General features: G+C 41.1%; 1 protein-coding gene across 16 annotated transcripts in view; it reads left to right on the top strand.

Moving 5' to 3' along the window:
* Positions 1–641: 641 nt before the first annotated feature.
* ARPP21 (cAMP regulated phosphoprotein 21) overlaps positions 642–18792 on the top strand; it is a 144607-nt gene continuing 126456 nt past the window's right edge. For 8 of the 16 annotated variants that reach the window (XM_072853698.1, XM_072853707.1, XM_072853706.1 and 5 more), the window contains exon 1: positions 2545–3331. The gene's annotated coding sequence lies outside the window, so the exon portion shown is untranslated. Of the gene's footprint in view, positions 780–2544; positions 3332–3376; positions 3815–3837; positions 4016–4993; positions 5266–5572; positions 7237–18792 lie in introns of those variants that run through there. The other 8 variants (XM_072853712.1, XM_072853710.1, XM_072853714.1 and 5 more) reach the window with 6 other exon arrangements.

Raw genomic sequence — 18792 nt, 5'->3', positions numbered from 1 at the left:
TTTATTCAATAAAGTATTTGGAGAAGTAGGTCTTGTGTCTTTTTTTTTTCCCCTGATTACTCCCTAAGTCTGGCTACGCAACAGACATAAAAAGGTGTCAGAGGTCTGAAGAGTTTATCAAATTCTGCCTCTGCTTAAACACACAGCTTCTGCTGACTTCCATGAGGCTTAAATGGACAGTTATCCCTGTGCGTGTTTACAAATCAGCACAGGCAGCAGCAAACCATTGCCGTGGTTCCCCACCTCTTAGATACTGTGATTGTGCAATGATTGTGATTTTTCTTTCTGTAAAGAAAGGTCCTGAAGAGGGGATGTGGGATGCATATTCCTTTAGATTCTGATCTGACAGAGAAGGTCTGAGGTCTCAACAAAGGGAGGTAATTTCACCTCTTTGCACATGCTGTGTTTGATGCTGCTCACCATTCTGAGCTGAAATACTAGCTTGCATGATACTGGGGTGATGCTGGGATTTTTTTCTGAGTATTTCCTTTGTTGTTGCTGTAGCTGGCATCTTTTAGCATTTGGTAACTTGCCCCAAGCACATGCTGCCACACGGGAGAGAGTGGAGTGAACTGCTAGGACGACGGCTTGGATGAATTTTTATCTACTTACAGATCTGACGTATAGCTTTGACGCTTCCCCCTTTGAAGACACTCCAGTATCCCAACGGTGGGAGGCAAGCTGTGGACACGTGGCTGTTTTACATGTTCATTGCGTCTAGTGACTGGAGTAAGGTTTTGAAACATTCACTCCCCTCACCCCCTTTCCTACTCAGGCAGGTGAGTTGCGAGCGGTCTAGTGAAGGCATGAGTGAGCCCTGCTTTAATGTTCTGATGCAGCCTGCAGTCTCTCCCTTCGCTGGGTAGCCTGCTTGGGAGGGAAGGGGTAATGTGCAGCAGCCAAGTGAGATCCGTGGCACTTCAGTGCGTGTTCAAAATAGTTTCGATAGCCATTTTGGAAAATGAACTTTGGTCCACAGTGGAGATGGCTGAAAGAAACATTTCAAAAGCAAAGAACCGGTCCTTCCCCTGTCGCCAGCTGTAGCACGCTTCAGTGTAGTGCCATTTATAGCTTTTCTGCCAGTCTTTTTGCTTTCAGATGCAACTTGTGGCACACAGTATGGGGATATGTTAAGTAATGAAATTAAAAGTAGATGGAGCCACGCATGACCGTCCTAGGAGTAAGCCACATCAGGAGGTGCATTAGCAGAACAGGTTTTGGTGTGCCTGACTGAATGCCTCTGATCACTTGAGGCGTGCACCAGGAGCCTGCTAATGCACACCCTGATGTGGTTCATTGCTCCCTGTATTCTTCCAGTCTGATTCCAGTCAGCGGTCCGTGGTAAAAGCAGGTGTTTGCTTCTGAGGGGAAAGAGGGATTCCAGGGGTGCCAGGATAATACCTACTAAAGCAAATGTTTCCCCCCCAGCCTTCTGTATATTTGTCCATGTTTGACTGGTACACGAGTTGTTCTATGTTCATTAATTGTGGCAAACTGTCTTTTGTAACAAGGACTTTCTGAAAGTACATAATGAAAGGAATGCATTTTTAACTGCATATTTTAAATAAGAATTGTCTGTCTGTGGGAGTTGGGTTATTTGTATCGCTGTAGACAGAAATGATCACTATATTTCACAGGACCTTGCTGCTTGGTACTTATGGACTGTTTATTTTTCATCTATAGGGTTACTAATTGCAGCTAGTACCAGACGCTTCTGTCTCCTTTCAGGTTATTGTAGTAGAGGGCATTGTACCAGATGCATGGTTATTCACAGAGCATGCATTTCCAGCAGCTGAATTGCTGGATCTGCTCTAAATGATCTATGGCAATTACATTTGGCGTTGTACAGCTATAATTTTACTGCATATTAATAGCCACCTAGCAAAGAGGTAAATGCCCTTTTCTCGGCTGGGTGCAGAATGAATGCCTGGATGTATTCAATTGGGTAAAACGAGGCTCCGTTTTTAAATGGATAGCAGGGGTTTTATGTATTGGAAATGCATGTTCTGGTGAAATGTCTGTTTCCTTCTGCCTTGATGGTGTGCAGCGAGGCTCCTGGAGAAATATCATCAAGCCAGATCCTAGATGGTGACATGCTGGGAAGGGGGAGGGGAGGGGGAAGGGGATCATGTGCTCCATTTTAAGTGGCTCATCTGCTACCACCCAAAATCTGCTGCAGTCTTTTTTTTTACCCCTTTCAGCAGCTCGGCTCATCGGTGTGGATGCCGTCAGGTTTCACCAGCAAAAATAATAATTAAAACCACCCTCCCCAGACCTTCCCTAAAGCTGTCCTCTGGAGTCAAGGGCCCATTTTCTACCCTCTTTTTTTTGGGGGGGTGGGGGCGATGGTGAGTGGGTGGACGCAAATAACAAGGAACCGGAGGAGATTAACGAGCTTTCTCCTTTTTAGCGCTGCTCGGGTGCTTTGTCTCTGCTCCTGGCTGGGGATGGGCTGACGGGGAGGGCTGGGGCGGGGGGGGAAGCAGTATGACTGGAGGGGCCGGCGTGCGGGAAGCCACCCACACGGACGGACAGACAGACATAGCCACCCCACGCACAGCCAGGCGCAGAGGCCGGCCGGGCAGCTCCGCGCCCCGGCCCGGCCGCGCAGCCAGCGGGCGGCGTGTGTCTGTGTGGGGTGGGGTAAGGGGGGGCGTTGGGCGCGCGCAATGGCGGCGGAGCCAACGGCTCCTGTGAGGCGGCCGTTGGCGCGGCCGAGTCAGCACGAGCCGGAGCGGCGGCGCTGAGCGCAGCGAGCGCGGAGCCGGCGAGGAGCGACACGAAACGCGCCGCTGTCTCCGGTCCGAGGCGCACCACGCTGCGTGGGCGGGGAGAGAGAGAAAGGGAGAGGGAGAGACTCACAGACAGACAGTACAGCCGGGGAGCGCGGCAGATAAAGGACAGAGGACAGGCAGAGAGAGAGGAGCGAGCGAGAGGAGATCCAGTCAGGCGCCGAGAGAGACCCAGGGAGAGCACAGGCAGCGCCAGAGGCAGGGCAGGCGACGGCAGCCCGGCGGCGGACCAGGGCGACGCGAGAGGAGCGGGGCGAGGCGAGGCGAGGCGAGGCGGCCCGAGGCGGGAGGCGGCCGGCGGGTCGGGCGGCGCCGCCGCGGCCACCGCGCCCGGCCACCACCGCGCCGCGGCGGATCTCCTCCCGCGGAGGAGGCGGAGGCGGAGGAAGAGACCATGTCTTTCAGGAAGACAGGCACTGTACTGTAACAGCAGCATATCTGCAGCAAAATAAACAAACCAGCCAACCAAAAATACCAAACAAACAAAAAAATAACCCAAGCCACCAAGACGCTGGGGGCAGATCCCGTTTTCAGGCAAGGTAAAAAAAAAAATGGAAAAAAAACCCCCAAAACCAAAACCCCAGAAAGCCGAAGCGGAGTCTGTAGACATTTGTGTGTCGTGGTGTTCGTTGTTGTTGCGATTTTTTTCTTTTTTTATTTTCTTTTTTTCCTTCCAGCATGTGTCTTCTGTCATTTCGTGGGAGTCATTCGCCCCCATCCCCCCCACCCCTCCCCGTGATCTTTTAATTTTTGAGGTCAGGGCAGCTTGAGCATGTGAAGCGGAGGGAGAGGGAAATAGGAGCTGTGCATGGAGCTTGTGTTTATTACATGCGATGTGCAATTATTTATAGCAACTGCAGGATTCCGACTCTAAGATGTGGTATTTACCAGCGGGGGAGGGAAAAAAAAAAAAAGGAAAAAAGGGTATCATTCATGGTCTAGTGGGGCAGGATGATATCGGTGCTGAAGCCGGAGCCTCGCACGGGATCTCGGAGCGGCAGGGCAGAGCTGGTGAAAGCCAGGTACGGCGTTGAGGGCTTGCCGCGGTTCTCGGCGTGGTCCGTGGGGCCGCCTGCCCCCGCGGAGGGCGGCGGCGGCGCCTTCGCAAAGTTTCCGCCGCCAGCCGGGGATTACCACCGGCGCTTCTGGGGGGAGCCTCGCCGCCTACCCCGGCTCTGAGCGCGGAGGGGCGGCGGTGGGTCGGGCTCGGACGCGGAGGCGAGGTGAGGCGGCCGGAGCTCGGTCTGCGGGTGACGGCGGTGCTCTCGCCTCGGAGCCGGTGTCCGGGAACCGGGCTGAGGCTGGGGAGGCGATCGCCAACGGCGGGGAAGCTGCGGGAGGAGATCGCCCTCCTCCCAACGGTCGTTTTAGCTAAAATGTATCAAACTGTAAAAAACCCCCAACTTTTACTCGCTGATTTGTGAACAACATCGAGGGATACGCTTTAAAAAGCCGTGCTTTGCTGGAGGGAAAGCCTGGGCTTGTTTGACTGGCATTGTTCTTAAGGGGGGCGATTTGAGGGTAACAGAGTTACTTGATGCTTCCTTAGCATGTCTTTTTTTTTTTGCATGCAATGAAGGAGGATCGCAGTCCAGGAGTTACAGTCATATTGTTAGGTATCCTAGCAGTCTGTTTTCATAAAAAATAGTTAATGTTACTTCGCTTAGTGTAATTCTGCTTACTTGTGCGTGCGTTTCAGCGATATCGCTTGTAGATCTAACCAAGACGTGCTCATCCAGTGCAGCCATTGCGCAGTCTTGTTTAATTGTTGTTATTTTTTTGCATTCATTTACCGTTTCAGCCAGCGGGGGGAACACACTCGAATTTCGGGTGCATTTTTCCGTGCTAGGTGTGTCTTTGCGCCTCCGCTCTCCCTCCCGTCTTTACGCTTCCAGGTGTGTGCGGTTTTGCTTAAATTCATCCCGCTGTCGTGCGACATTGCTGTAAATGTGCCGAGAGGGGAAACAAAGGCATTAAAGAGCAGCACAAGTGTTTGTTGATCACCTGTTTGACTTCTCTACCATTGCGCTGAGCTAGATGCATGCCCGGTGTGCATTCTTCTAAATGGCATATGTAAATTTTAGGCAAGTACAAAGCAATTGAAGCTGAGGGTGATGGGGAGGGGAAAAAAAAATACTGTAAACTGACCTGCAACTTTTCAGTCGCATAATTTAACTGCACGCTGATTTTTGTTTTAGCAGTCATCGTCACGGATCGAGGCAAGTTTGTGTGCACAATTAGGCTTGCAGATTGCTAATCTCGCACTGACTTTGCTTCTCAGTTCCCAGCTGGGCATGGTTACCTTGAGAGCTGTGGTATCAGCACTGTCAGAGCATGCTCCGGTGGGGAGATCGGGTGTGTTCTATTTTTAATACTATTTAATGAAGATGCTTCTCACTCTGCAATATACGAAGCATAATGGAAGAGCAGAGCGATGATTGGTTATGGATACTGGAAAAGCAAAAATACAAAGGTAAAAATGGAAATCCCTCAAATATTTTTATTAGATTAATGAAAGAAAATGCAGCTGTGCAGAAAGGTGATCGATTAGCTGGTTTTAAATCACACTGTTTTGTGGTGTCTAAGATGATTTAAAAAAAAAAAAATTAAAAAGTTGAATGAAACAAACTGTAGATAGGAAATGATTTTGTGCTGTTGATAAATATGATTGTATTTGGATATGCTTAAGTTGAAGAAGAATATTCAATTTAATTATTTTTTTAATGTTGAAATGTCTTACAATGGAATAGTGCTAAGGAATGTCTTAAAAATACTTATTTTTTTCTTGTGCTAACCAGTTTTAATGATTAATTATTTATGTTCTTAATGGTAGCCTCCTGAAGCAGGAGTTTTGAGTTTTTATTCCTTGCAGTTAAAAGTTAATTCAGTTGATATTAAAAATCATTGTTGCATGTAATGCTCGCAGAATGCAAGCAGCTGTAAACCTCGTGATATATGTGTAAAGGAAAATACCTATAGATAACTGCAGTGTATGCTGTTATGCAAGATACGTGTAGATACTTTTGAAAAACTGCCTTGTTTAGTTCACATATCTGTAGTCAGAAATGCATTTATTAGCTATTTGCAACAGTCCATGCACTCAGAATCATATAGAGAAACTCGCCTTGATTAAAGATACCTCCTATAAAACAACTGTATTTCCTCTCTATTGCCTACAGTTTTACAGGATGGTGGTCTAAGAAATGGCTGAGTACCTCTCCTGCAAAATCCTTTTTCAGGCAATTATTTTTCTGCTATATGCTAGTCCTTTTGACTGCCCTAGGGCTAAGTGTGCAAGTGAGGGTTGCTCAGGCGAGTGTTGCACTGCATCGTATCCTTGGAGGAAAAATTACATAAGGAATGTAGAAGGATGATAGGGAAAACATAATGAGATTTTTTAATGCAGGTGTAATGATAAATCTCAGAGAGAGACAAGAACAGTGCAACAGTCACTTTGAAACTTCATCCTGCTGGAGTAAAACTGTGGGCCAAATCATGTTTTCCTGGTGGTGCTGCTTTTCCTGTGGGTTTTACTGGGGTTATTTGCATGGTTACAGTAAACTGGACTTGGCCTGATAAATCACTGTGATTAAACAGAATTTCTGGGAATACATAAAAGAAACCTAAAGAAGTTTTAAAATCCGCTGTGCTCTTGGCTTCCTCCCAGGTTATGGTTTTAACAACTAACTTTAAACTTGGAATGAATGGGGGGGGAAAAGTGCACTAATTCTAGGATGGCTTACTTATAGTCTGCCTTTCCTCCTGTAGACATCGCTCTCACTGCTGTCAATGGGAGCTTTAAATTTGGAAGTGCATCCAGGGTTTGGTTCAATGGTTTTATCGGTGCTAAAGACAGACACAGGGACAAATTTTCAGCAGCTGTAAATTGATGTAGTTCCATTGGTTTTAAGAACAGTATAGATTTACACCAGCTGATGATATGCCCCTCTGCTTGTAACATACAGGATCTGTAACTTGCATTGAGTGGTATTATCAATTTTGGTGGCATTCATTTCAGAGTAGGAAAACGATTTTGGCAGATTGGCAAATCCTTGTTTATAGGGACTACTTGCAAATTAGTGCCTTGATCCAGTGAGTGCTCCCAGCTCAATTTATTTGCTCAGTTGTAAAGAGAATTTGTAACTTACATGATTATTTAAAGGAAATGATATTTGTGTTAAGTAATCTATTTTCAAAAATATCATTAAAGATTGGCCAGTTGAGAAGTAATGTAACTACAGTGCAATAAACTTGCAAAATCCATTTGTCCCCTACTCATTCATTTATTAGATTTGAAGTTCTGTATTAATGTTCTCAGCAGGTAGTAAGTCAAGCAAATGGGTCACTTTTTCTTCTAGAAGATTGAAACGTTCAGCAAACAAGTAATACATGTCAAAGACTCTGTACATTCCAGTGGAGAGCATTTGATTCTGAAGACTTGAAGGTACTGTGTATGAACATCTTTGTATCTGTATGGTAACATGCATTTCTAGGGCGCGTTCTGTTTTGATGGCAAACTGCAATTCAGGTAAGTAGGATTTTCCCCATTTTGAGGCTGGGTAAATTGAATTGCAGATAAAGTATGCAAACCATGTGAGGTCACGCATCTGGTTTTTGACAGCCATCAAATGAGACCTATTCCAGTCTTACACGGGTCACTCCGGGATGATAAGGCTCCCTGACTAATTACTGGTTTTTGTTTTGTTTTCTAATTTTTCCGCTTCATACGTGTAAAGGTGACTTTCATGTAGATGTGAATAAATTTACATGTTTGTTTATAACTATTACAAATACTTCATTTTTACATAATAACTTAATGATAAACCCTTCTAGCAAGGAAATACCTTCAGAACAAGTGCAAGGAATGACTCATGTCTGGTCCTGGTGTGTGGTGGGTTTGTGGGGTTTTGTTTTTTTTTTCACTATATTAAACATGCCTATAAATTCAGGTATATATACTGGTTACTGTTTGTGCACAAGGATATGTTTTTTCTTGGGTCCTTGTTTAAGAAGGAGACTTAAACCCAAATCATAACAACAGCCACTATGGTTTTCGTGAGTATGCCAGTGTGCGTGCACACGCAATTTATTAGAAAAATAAAAAAGACATTACACTATAAAACTACAATACTTTCTGTTTTAATTAAGACTCATTTTTTGATCAGTAACATCTGCAGTAGGTTCTTGCCAAGCAAGTCCCCATTTGTCAGTGAAGGTCTGAACCACTTAGTTACAGGACTTAAGAGCTCAACTGCTCATCTTTTTCTTAGATGTTTGAAGTAACTCCAGTTTTAGACTCCACATGATCTCATATGGTTATTTTACAGTTGGTAAACTTGATGATGCATTGCCAATGACCCTATGTAAGAGTGTTCCCTATATAGAGGTCTCTTATGTTTTTCCTTAGTTTATCTTAATTTATAAGAATACATAAATAATCTATATTAAAACTTAATGCATGGCATATGCAATCCAAAGTTACGAATTGCATTAATTCCAGGGGAAGAGTACCGGAGCTCTGTGTCAGCTTTAGGGAAAAAGCCCTGAGGAAACACTTCCATAATATCCTACCGCAATTGCCCTCTTCTACCTGTTAATAATGTTGCCAATATTTACTACTGCATCCTTTTTCACTGTTGTGGCTTCCAGGCTTTCAGGTAATCTGTCGTCAGTACCCTTCTTTATGGTTCTTTGGAAAAAGGAGTTGTGGAAAAGGTCTCCTTTCATTCAAATGTATCGATTTTTAATCATACGGTGAGATCTTTAAACCATTTTAGATCATTCCAGATTCCTAAATAAGTAATAAGCTGGTATACAAGAATGTTATAAGTCTTTTTTTTTTTTCTTTTCCCCCTCTTACACATAAATTCCCTGTTACTGAGAGGAAGAAGCAGACTAAATATGGGGAGAAATACAGAGAAACAAGGAGTAAACAAAATGACATATTTTACAGGAGTGAGTTTGTAAGGGATATTTAGATGAAGTGATTGCTACTGTAATAAATGTGGTGAAAAATACTAAATACTAGACAGCCCACAGGTTTTTCTGTTAATGTTGAAGCTATGAAGTGTGAGAGAGTGATAATGTCATGCAGCATGACTTAGCTGAAATGCAGGAGGCATAGTTAGGCAGTGACAGCTGGGAATTTGAAATTTATGATTTGGCTATCCAATGACTTTCTGTAGCAGGGGGGTTAGAGTATTTTCTAGTCACTGGCAATATATGGAGGCAGTAACCATGTAAGACTGTTCTCAGGGCAGACATGTTCACATAGCATATGTTGAAGTATGTAAGGTGAGAAGTGCATTTTTATAAGTGAAAGAAAATGTTGTTCGCAGAGAAACTGGGACGCTTTTATGCTTCTGTCTCCAAATCAGATGTCTGCTCTTGATCTTTTCAGGCCAAGAGTCACAGTTAACCAGAGTACCATGAGAAAGCAAAGTCCTATGAAAAGTATTCTTGTAATTTAATGCTTTCTAGTAAGTTTCTCATTTAGTCTTACGCAATACAATGATTTATTTATGAGCTGTTTATACAGCATCCGTGTTAAAATTATAGCAGCTTAGTAACATCTTCCAACCGATAAAGCTGCCTTTTTTCCTAAGTTGGATGCCTTGAAGCTTTTGAGTCAAAGGAAAGCTTAAATAGTCAGCAGGACAGTGTTAAAAAATAGTCAGCAATAAAAAAAAAACAACACAACAAACCAAACAAAAACCTCCATGTGCCTTCCCCCACTGTTAAATACTCTGGGTTTTTTATTTCTCAAAGTTTTTGTCTTCTGTTTGAAATCTATGCTAAAACATAAAAATCAAATATATATGAATCGACTACTTTCAGGCTTCTGTTTCATCCCAGTTTTTATGGCTACACAGCAGTGATTTTTACTGGATTCATAAAATCATCAGAGCTAGTTTTATATTCTAGGAATTGAATTCTGTCATCAAAAGCATGCCTGAACAGCTAATAATTTTGTCATTAATTAATCCTGTTGCAGTATTTGTATTTTTATTGCCTCATGAGTTGAAGTCTCCCTGTGCCTTCAATACAGAAAACATTTTGTAAATTTTTATTATATCATTAAATATGAGACTCAGATTGCCGTGCTTTTCTTCACAGGGAGTGCATGCATCTTGGTTTTGGTGACTTGCAGAGCTTCTCATGGTGTAATGCTTTATTTACTGTGAAGAAAGTTATCACAATTTGTTCCTGAGTAAAAAGGGATGGCAAGGCTTTTTGCTTGAATGAAGCTAATGCAGATAAACTGCGGTGATTAGAAGCATGTTATAAATACAATTAAATTGTTGTACAGTTAAATGCTCCACGCTAATTAATATTGAATTCAATGGGAAATTTTACTGGAGAGCAGACTTTGGTGTTGATGCTCTCATGTAAAATAGGTATAGCATGATATGCTTCTGGAGAATATGCCCACTTTGTGCTTTTTTGGGTGTTTGTGCCATCGAACTTAATTTGAAATGTTTTGCCTTCAGTTGCACAAAAATAAATAGTAAATTGCGGTGGTTCAAACTAAACTTTAGGGGTTTTCCATTTTCAAGTGACTATTCCATTTCTAAATACATTGCCATTGGCATAACATTTAGAATCCTTTGAGCTTGCTTAATGTATTATAAAGTATTTGTCACAGAGTCAGAAATGTTTATGGTGTCATAAAAGCTTTAGGAGAAACACATCAAATAAATTGGTCCACTCTAAAGGCTCACTACAGATTTTAATGTAAGCCCAGGAAATGTCTGATGGCTTTAATTTATGTACTTTATAAACCATGGAATCTGAAATGAGGAGGTCTGACTTTCATGCTTTTGTTTTTGTTCCTTTAAGAGAAATTCAGACCTTTCTTCTACCAACAAAAAAAAAGGAAAATTGTGAACATAGATCTAAAAGGAAAGCATAATGAGTAACTTAGGGCATCTTAAAGTGCTGTATTTCGTAACACATACTACCATGAAGAAAATGATAATAAAACCATTTTTGATTCAGGTATAATGTCTGGGGAAGCTTTAATTCATAGAAAACAAGTTAACTAAATTGGAAAATGTATTCCATTTACCAGCTTTACGTATCTCAATATGCTTTTCCACTACAGTATAGCAATCTGTTCTGCATCTGAGCAGCTCAATGGAGTGGTCTCTAGTGACAAGAACTGTGGCAAGCAGCGTAAGAATCCTGTTAGATACTGAAGACAATGAATTATTACTGATGGATAATGTAACTTTTGTTTAATCTGTGTACTGATGAAAATGACAGCATTTGAAAGAAGTCCTTGAATGACCCGCTTCTTGAAGTAATCATCTCAAAATCAGAGGCTGAGATAAAGGAGTGGTGGGGTAAGGGGCGTAATGGAGGATTAGCAGCAGTAGTACTGCTTGTAATGGGAAATCAGGTTATGGGGCATCAGAATTAGAAGGACAGCAAAGGAAAGGAGGACTTTCAGGAGATACTCCCTGAAGATGAAGTAATTGGAGTTTTGGATCACCCAGAGAAAATGTATAGATGTATGGCCTCTTTTCAGTATCACTTATTTTCTGATTTAAAAATAATAATAATAAAAAAAATCCTTTTACATGCAATGTGTCTTTGCATGGAGGATCAGGACAAAGTGAGTACTCCACTGCAATCACACTGGATCTCCTCAAATCTGAGGTTATAGGAATTGTAAATGATCTACGACTTCTGAATTTTGCTGTTGCTGAATTGCTCCTCTCTGCCACCTACCTGGCAGAACAGGAAGGTAGATAACTAAATTGTTGCCGAGGTCTGAGGGCAGCTACACGGAAGCATGCACTAGGATGGTGGTGCTTAGCCTGGCTTGCTGTCAGTGCATGAAGCCGGTGGGTGAGTCCTGGGGAGGCATGCAAGATCGTGGTCTCTGTAGCATGTAGCCAGTTCTTCTATGCGAATGAATTGGTTTCTGTCTTAATAGCTCTTGTCTCAGTGTGCCAGTAACCTCATAAATTAGTCAGGTATTTACTGAAATAGCATAATGTGCCCTGTGACTACATAAATTCACACCTGTCTGTAAAGGGCTTTGTATTAATGGAGAAGGATTGGTAGAAGAGAGCAGATTGAAACACAAATCTTGATGCAGCATATTGGCTGCCTGTGGTTATGCTACCGGTGGTTAGCCGTAGCGTGGGGCTGTGGTTTCTGCAAACACCCTGTCCACTTGTTCTTTCGTCATGATCATTTCCGCAATGCGGGAGGAAGATGTGGCAAGGACCTACCTCTTTCAAAGCCCACATATTTCTTTGATGTGTTTGTTACTCCTCAGGGTTTTTTTCAGGAAGGAGAACAGAGAACATAATTTGTACTCACAAAGGCTAATTATAACTTCTCCTCTACAGATAATTTCTTAGAGAGCTGTATGTTCAAAGAATTGCTGCTCTTTTCTACATTACAGTTATGTTCAATGTCCAGGCAATGAAAGTCAAAATGTAGATTCTGTTGGCACCTATTCCTGTTTGTGTTTAATAATATACACTTGTGTCACGTCTTTATTAACGTTGTCAGGCACTTCAAAGCCATCTGTAATAAAACTGTATCAGTATAAGAGTGTGTCAGAAAACAAGACAGTAGAATATTGGCACTTCTTAACAAAACATTTTATTGATTAAACAGCACAATTTCTATATGTAGAAAAATGAAATCAGTTCTGATTACTTCAGTACTTTGAGAGCAACTGCAGTAATACCTGGTTCTTTGACTTGCCTAAAAAAATCACAGCAGACTGAGCAATTCATTTGTGTATTACGAGCGAATTCTGTGTCATGGGAGTGTGCTTGCTAGATTTGCATTGACTCGAGATCATAACAAAGGAGGAGCATAAGTGACCCAAATACTTCTGATGCATAGTTAAATGTTCCCCTGGAATGTATCATTTATTACCTATACTCGGTAGTTGGAATGAGGCTGGCAGATGATGGTGTAACATACCAGTGCTCCTCAGAACATCAGCTGCATGTACAAGCAGTTTCAATGTCTAGTCACTGCCAGACAGATGACTCTAATAAAAGGAATTCAGAGCCTCCATTTTTGACCTCTGATGGTTTATTTTGGGGCCAGTAACTTGAGGTGCTGTTGTTATTAAGCATTGTAAAATTGGAGAATGGAGATAATTTCAAGTAGCCTTACAACTTCAGCAGAGAAAATAAACAACGTGGTGGGGAGCTAATGTTATATTCTTCTGGCAATAGCAGAGTGTGTGAAGTAAAGCGCACTGAAGTTAGGAGACTTACTGCATCCTTAGGTGTAACATACAAACAAGGGATCTTCCTTAAAACCAGTCCGTAGCCCTGACTTAAAGGTTGCTGAAAGTGCAGGAAGTTAAATATTAGAGGAATTCACTGCAGTCCTAATATAAACTCTTTTCTTGTTTTGTTTCTTGTTGTATATATTTCAAGCAGTCTGTAGCATTTATGTCTCTGCCTCTTTCCTGGTGGTTTCCACGCATGCATCAATTGTCTCTGTTCTGCTCCTTACATCATCTGACCATTCATTCTTCATACTGGGCCTTCGCTTTTGTAACTGGTGCCCCTTGTGTGAACTTCCCTTTGTTAAACTGACCCTTCTGACTTTTCTTGGTTTTTCATCATTTGCTCACATTTCCCAGCTTTTGTTTGTTGCCTTTGGCTACATCAGTTCCTTGCCCATGTTTGAAATGGCTGAAAACTTTGATTTATTCATCACATAATAGTGCACTTTTAAAAATAATGTAATTGTGTAGCTATTTGGACAGTCAGTTTATAATAAAACATGTTTTATAAAGCATACTATCATCATTCAAAATATACCAATTTCCAGATCTTTTGGCCTTTGTTTTGGTATCTCTTAAGGAGGGAGTGCCAAAACAGCTTTGATCGCATCTGTGAAACAAAAGGCTTTGTGGTGGAATCTAGAAGACCTTGTGCTTTTGAACTTCTTCATGTATGCAGCTTATGTCAGTGTACCTGGGTCCCTTTGGGGCCTCCATTCACATTCAATAGCTCCATAGAATTGTGTGCACGTCTGATGCTCCTGGAAAATGTTGTGTCCTGAACTCTCTGTCTGTTTATGTAGATTACTTTTTTCTTGGATTAGTAATATTTTCAATAAATTTCATGTTTGTCAGTTGCTTAGAAAATAAAGCATAATGGAAATGACATAAAATTAAATGCCTTTGACAGTTTGTTTGTTGTCAGAGACTTTTTACATGTTGCCTCTCTGACCTCTCAGAGGGACCGCTGACTGTGGTGCGAGCAGGAGATCCCAACACCTAGCGTAGCTCCTAATGAGTTACATTGGATGCAGTTTGCTATGTTACTGGGTTCTGCAAAGAACAGAGGAGAAATGAATGGAGTTCTTATATGGAGAATTATTTCATATTCATGTCTGTACACTTGTTGAATAAGCTTGGAAACTGCACCAAAAGCTGAAGCTTACATATTCTTCTCACAACTGTGATTATAATGATCGTGTAGCCACAGATCCTGGTCAAAAGTGGAGGAGACTGATTGGTTGTAAAGATAGTTACTAAGACATCTAGCTGTCTACATTTTGAGGACCTGTCCTAAATACATAATCCATTGTTGTGAAATGCATATATAGAAGCTCCTTGTAAAGACATGGGAGTAAAGGAACTGTTGACTGAAATTTCTCACTGAAGTGGAAGACTGTTTGAAGGACCATGGTTTGCTGCCATCATCTGAAAGTTGAAATTTATTTTTCCTGGAAATCTAATATTTTTTTTTCTACATTTTGTTTGGTTTTTTTTACCTCTTTTCATTGTTGCTGAGATATAGCAGGAGAAGCACCTGTATTCATCTGCCAATTATGGATTTAATTCAGTTATTTGTTTTTCAGTAATCTGATTGCCATTAGTGCCTAGTTCACTAATTGCCCACTGTACTCTGTCAGTTTATTATGGAAGTAACATTCCGAGTATTCCGAAACCTAATAAAGAAATGATGGCAGCAGTTTGAACAGATGATGTGTAGTAGTTAGGAACTGATGGACAGTCAGTTCGCTTATCTCTTAAGCAGCATCGAATTGAAGAAATCGCTCTCCAGTTAAAGGCAAAATTCTGTGTTGTGTGGAGTCTTTCCATGTTTTAGAGGGATGTCACACTAACAAGTTGTTTATTCCACAAATGATGGTGCCAATACTCTCCTCAGTGTACTCGGTGATAATTGAATTCTTGAGTTCAGTTGTTTGCTACGGAGATGATTTGTGATTTTTAAAAGCATGCATGTAAATGTCTGTAGTAGCACAGACTTGGAACGCAGTAAGATGGGCTTGTTTTTTCACGTAGCCTAGGCTTAAGTTGACTGAAGGGAAGCTCTTGCTTTTATTGATTTAATTCTCTATCCTTAATCCTTGCGAATAAAGGCATGAAAATGTTAGTCCATATAACGCTATTGCTGCAACTCAGAGAAATATGCAACTGGATTCTGTTTCTGTAGCAGGAAGCTGGTATAGCTAGAAGATCCTTCGAAAATGTGTATCCATTTTGTGGTCTCTTTAGTTTAAGATACGACATTTGTATTTCTGAGTAAAACTAAGTTGACATGTTTTCCAAATGACTCTCTTACCAGTCTGCTGTTAAACTGCCTTTCCAATGCAGTGGGAAGGAAAACAACTAGATTGCATTTGGAAGATAGACAGGCAAAATACTTGTTTTCAGCTTTCTGCTAAATTTGGGCATTAGAACAGGTGAACTCTTGTTATGTGGTAAGGGAAGCTGCTATAAAATTAACACTGCTTTGTGTTCTTCAGCCCACCAAAATGACTGTAGATGCAAAATGCAGGCTTGAGAATCCCTACTCTTGTGCATACTGATGTCGGCTAAATGAAAAGAAACTTTATTGTTGAAAACTTTTTTTTTTTTTTTTTCCCCCTGGCATTCCAGTAAAGACAAGATGTGGGTAAAAAACCAACTGACCAAACAAACAAACAAAAAAAGCTTAAGGTGAGGAGGATGACACTGGGTTAATACCATTACCATGAATGAGAGTACATGGCTCTGTAGGAGAGCTTCTTCCACTGATGCCTAGCTGTGAAGTATGCGTATGGGGAAAAAGTCTGGCAGTGGTAATGGGCCAGTGGAGACCTGTTCCCTTCTGCCCTGCAGAGGCTATAGGAGATGGGTGTGATAGTCATAAAATGCCTGTTTACTTCAGAAAACAAAAGGAGACCCTTTTATAAATTTTCTAACTAGTCTGGCAAGAGAGAGGATGCGTTCACTGAGTCACTAGCAGAAAAACAGGGCTACTGCCTTTAAAAGAGTATTTTGTGGTGCAGACAGTGAAATACCATGACAGGTTTTTTTCAGGAAGAGGACAGACTTTCAGTAATTCCAAATGCCTGTCTGAGGTTATTTGGATAACTTTGGGTTATTCTTTTCCAGTGAAGGCTTTTGAAAATATTTATGACTTAAAAGGGGGCATTTCTGATAGTGGGAATAGCTACAAATTCAAATGCTACAGATAGTATCAGTTGGCAAGCTGTATGTCATACCAATATCCTCACAAAAAACAGCTTTCCCAAAAAATGCATTTTCCAAAAAGCAAAAACAGATAAATGGGTGTGTTGTGAGTGAGTAACGTGAAACAGTTTTAAGGGGGGAATGGTCTACCATGAGGCAGTACCTCAGAGAAAGATATTCGAGCAATAGGAATCCCTAGTGTTCAATTGTTTTAAATTTTTTTTTTTCTTCCTAACATTCTCTAGCACTGACTTTCCCTTCCTCACGCTCAGCTTCAAGAAGCGTGGATGTCCCCCGGGAAGGAGAACAGGCAGCCAGCCATCTCTCATTAGTGTGAAACTTTTAAACAAAGATTCATTTGGGGAGTGAATAGAGGAAGAAAACAAAACAAAAAGAATTGTTTTTAAACAAAAAAAAAAGGCGCACTTTCAGCATCATTTGCACTCCCCAATGAAAAGTAAGCTGTCCAACCACTAACTCTGGTGATCCGAAGTATGTCTGTACAGTATGTTGGCTGTTGTACTACGTGGTAGACAGTGAGGATAAAACCCGCGGTATAAATGCATGTTCCCGGCAAGGCTTTGAAAAGCGCCCAGAGCGAATTCTAACTGGGGTAATGAAAGCAGACTTGGAAGTGAAATGGAGCTGATTGTCCTTACTGATTGCCTTGTTCAGTTTGCACTGATACTCTGTAGCATACTTTAATGGGTGTACAGCTGATGTACTCAAGCCTCAAGATACCCCAGAGAAATATTACTCCTGTGTGAGTGAAATATGAAAAGACTGCTTGAGAAGTGTGGGCACTGCTAATCGGGCTACTAGAAGAAATATGAAGAATAGCAGTCCACTTTCAATACTGTGTTTGTTGTAAATAACTAAAATGCCATCACTTTAGTATTTAGATGCTGATATGACTATCTGTTTTTATCCATGTTTATTGTCTGTGTTGTGATGCACGCTGCTTATTTCTTAGTTCATTTCTCTCAGGAAATGAATCTGAGCCATTATTATAAATTACTTGTAAGTGCTATTTCAATCTGATTAGATTTATAACAAAATGGATCCTGTAGACAGAATTTTGCATAAATAAAAGCATTTCTTTCATTCTTTCACTTTCCTACCTACTGTCTTGTAGTAGTAGTAGTTCCTAAAGCAGTTTGATCCAGAGGCTACAGTTAATTGTAATGTGCTTCAGGAGGTCATACAAAAGAAGCATGGAAGGTTTTTCCTGATTATTATTACTATTGTAAAAAATGCTGAACTTACAGGTTTCTTGTTACATTCCCTATATCTTCATGTATAGACAAAAAATATTTTTAAATACGCTTACAGTTTTATTAGCGGCTCCTTTTCATACACACACGTTCAGTACCTGCCACAAAAGTGTCTGGTTTTAAAGGGGGCTCTGGAGAATGGAAGACACTGGAGAATGATGGCCGTGTACCTGGGGAGGGGGAAGCTGGTTACCCTTCTAGCTCTCGTTTTGACCAACTTCATTACTTATTTAACCTCTGTATTCCTCAGTGTCCTCATCTGGAAGGAAAGACTCATTTTTTTTTGTACTTGCATTCCCTGAATGTGTGTGTTTTCTCCTTAATTAGAGATTACAGCATTTTAGAGTTTTATAATAAAGAGGCACTATAGGAGTATGCACCCTGCCTCTGTGGTGCTAATATTGGCAGATACAATGAAGTTATGGTACCTTCACAAGCTAGTCAGCTCAGTCACAGTTACCATTTGTGTGTAGTCCTTCAATCCACAGCAAATACAAGAGACCTTCACTTTCTTGTTGCTGCTGTTACTCTCTGCTGTCAGTGTTGGGTATTACTGCCTTTATTTAGTGATTCTGTTCCAGACAAAGCATGCAATAACATGTTTCTGGTAGTTCTAGCAGGTGGTAATGTTGAAGAATTTGAACAGGTACAAGATAAATAGAATTTGAAAAATAAAGTCACCATATGTTAAAAGTCACAACCGTGTTAAATTTTAAGGATTTTAGTACCTGAGGCAAAGCTTGAAAGAATTGATAGGTTTCTTTCAGCTGGTTTATTTTATATTCTAAGTCTAAAAATATGTGCTTATGTGTAGCGCATGTTCAGGGTAAGCCCTTGCTGGGATAGTTTTTCAAACAATGTTTTTTTGTTTTTTAAACCTGATGATATGTACAAGTAAAAAGAATGCAACTACACATGCCAGTTTTAAGTGTTGCACATAGCTTTCACTTAAGTAGGTAGATTTTTATTCTGCAGGTCAAAGTTTAATACACAAAACATTTTGAGGGGGAAGCTTTTGAAAAAGTTACAACGTAGACTTGACCTGTTTTGTTGTAGCCACGTGAATTCCCCTCTTGTGCCCTTATCTTCACTTTGTGTAGAGTGTTTATAAAAGGTCATCCCCCTTTAATAAACAACAATTATTTATAATTCCCTGTGCTAAGTTCCATTCAATATTTCAAAAATACTAGTTTTCCTGAGACAGATGTGATTCTAAAATAATTACTACTTACAATGAATCCTTTTCTTA

Source organism: Ciconia boyciana, chromosome 2 (genome assembly GCF_034638445.1).
Source record: "Ciconia boyciana chromosome 2, ASM3463844v1, whole genome shotgun sequence".
NCBI lineage: Eukaryota > Metazoa > Chordata > Aves > Ciconiiformes > Ciconiidae > Ciconia > Ciconia boyciana.
Note: the sequence above shows the minus strand (reverse complement) of the source record. Positions and strands in the feature narration are given on the sequence as shown.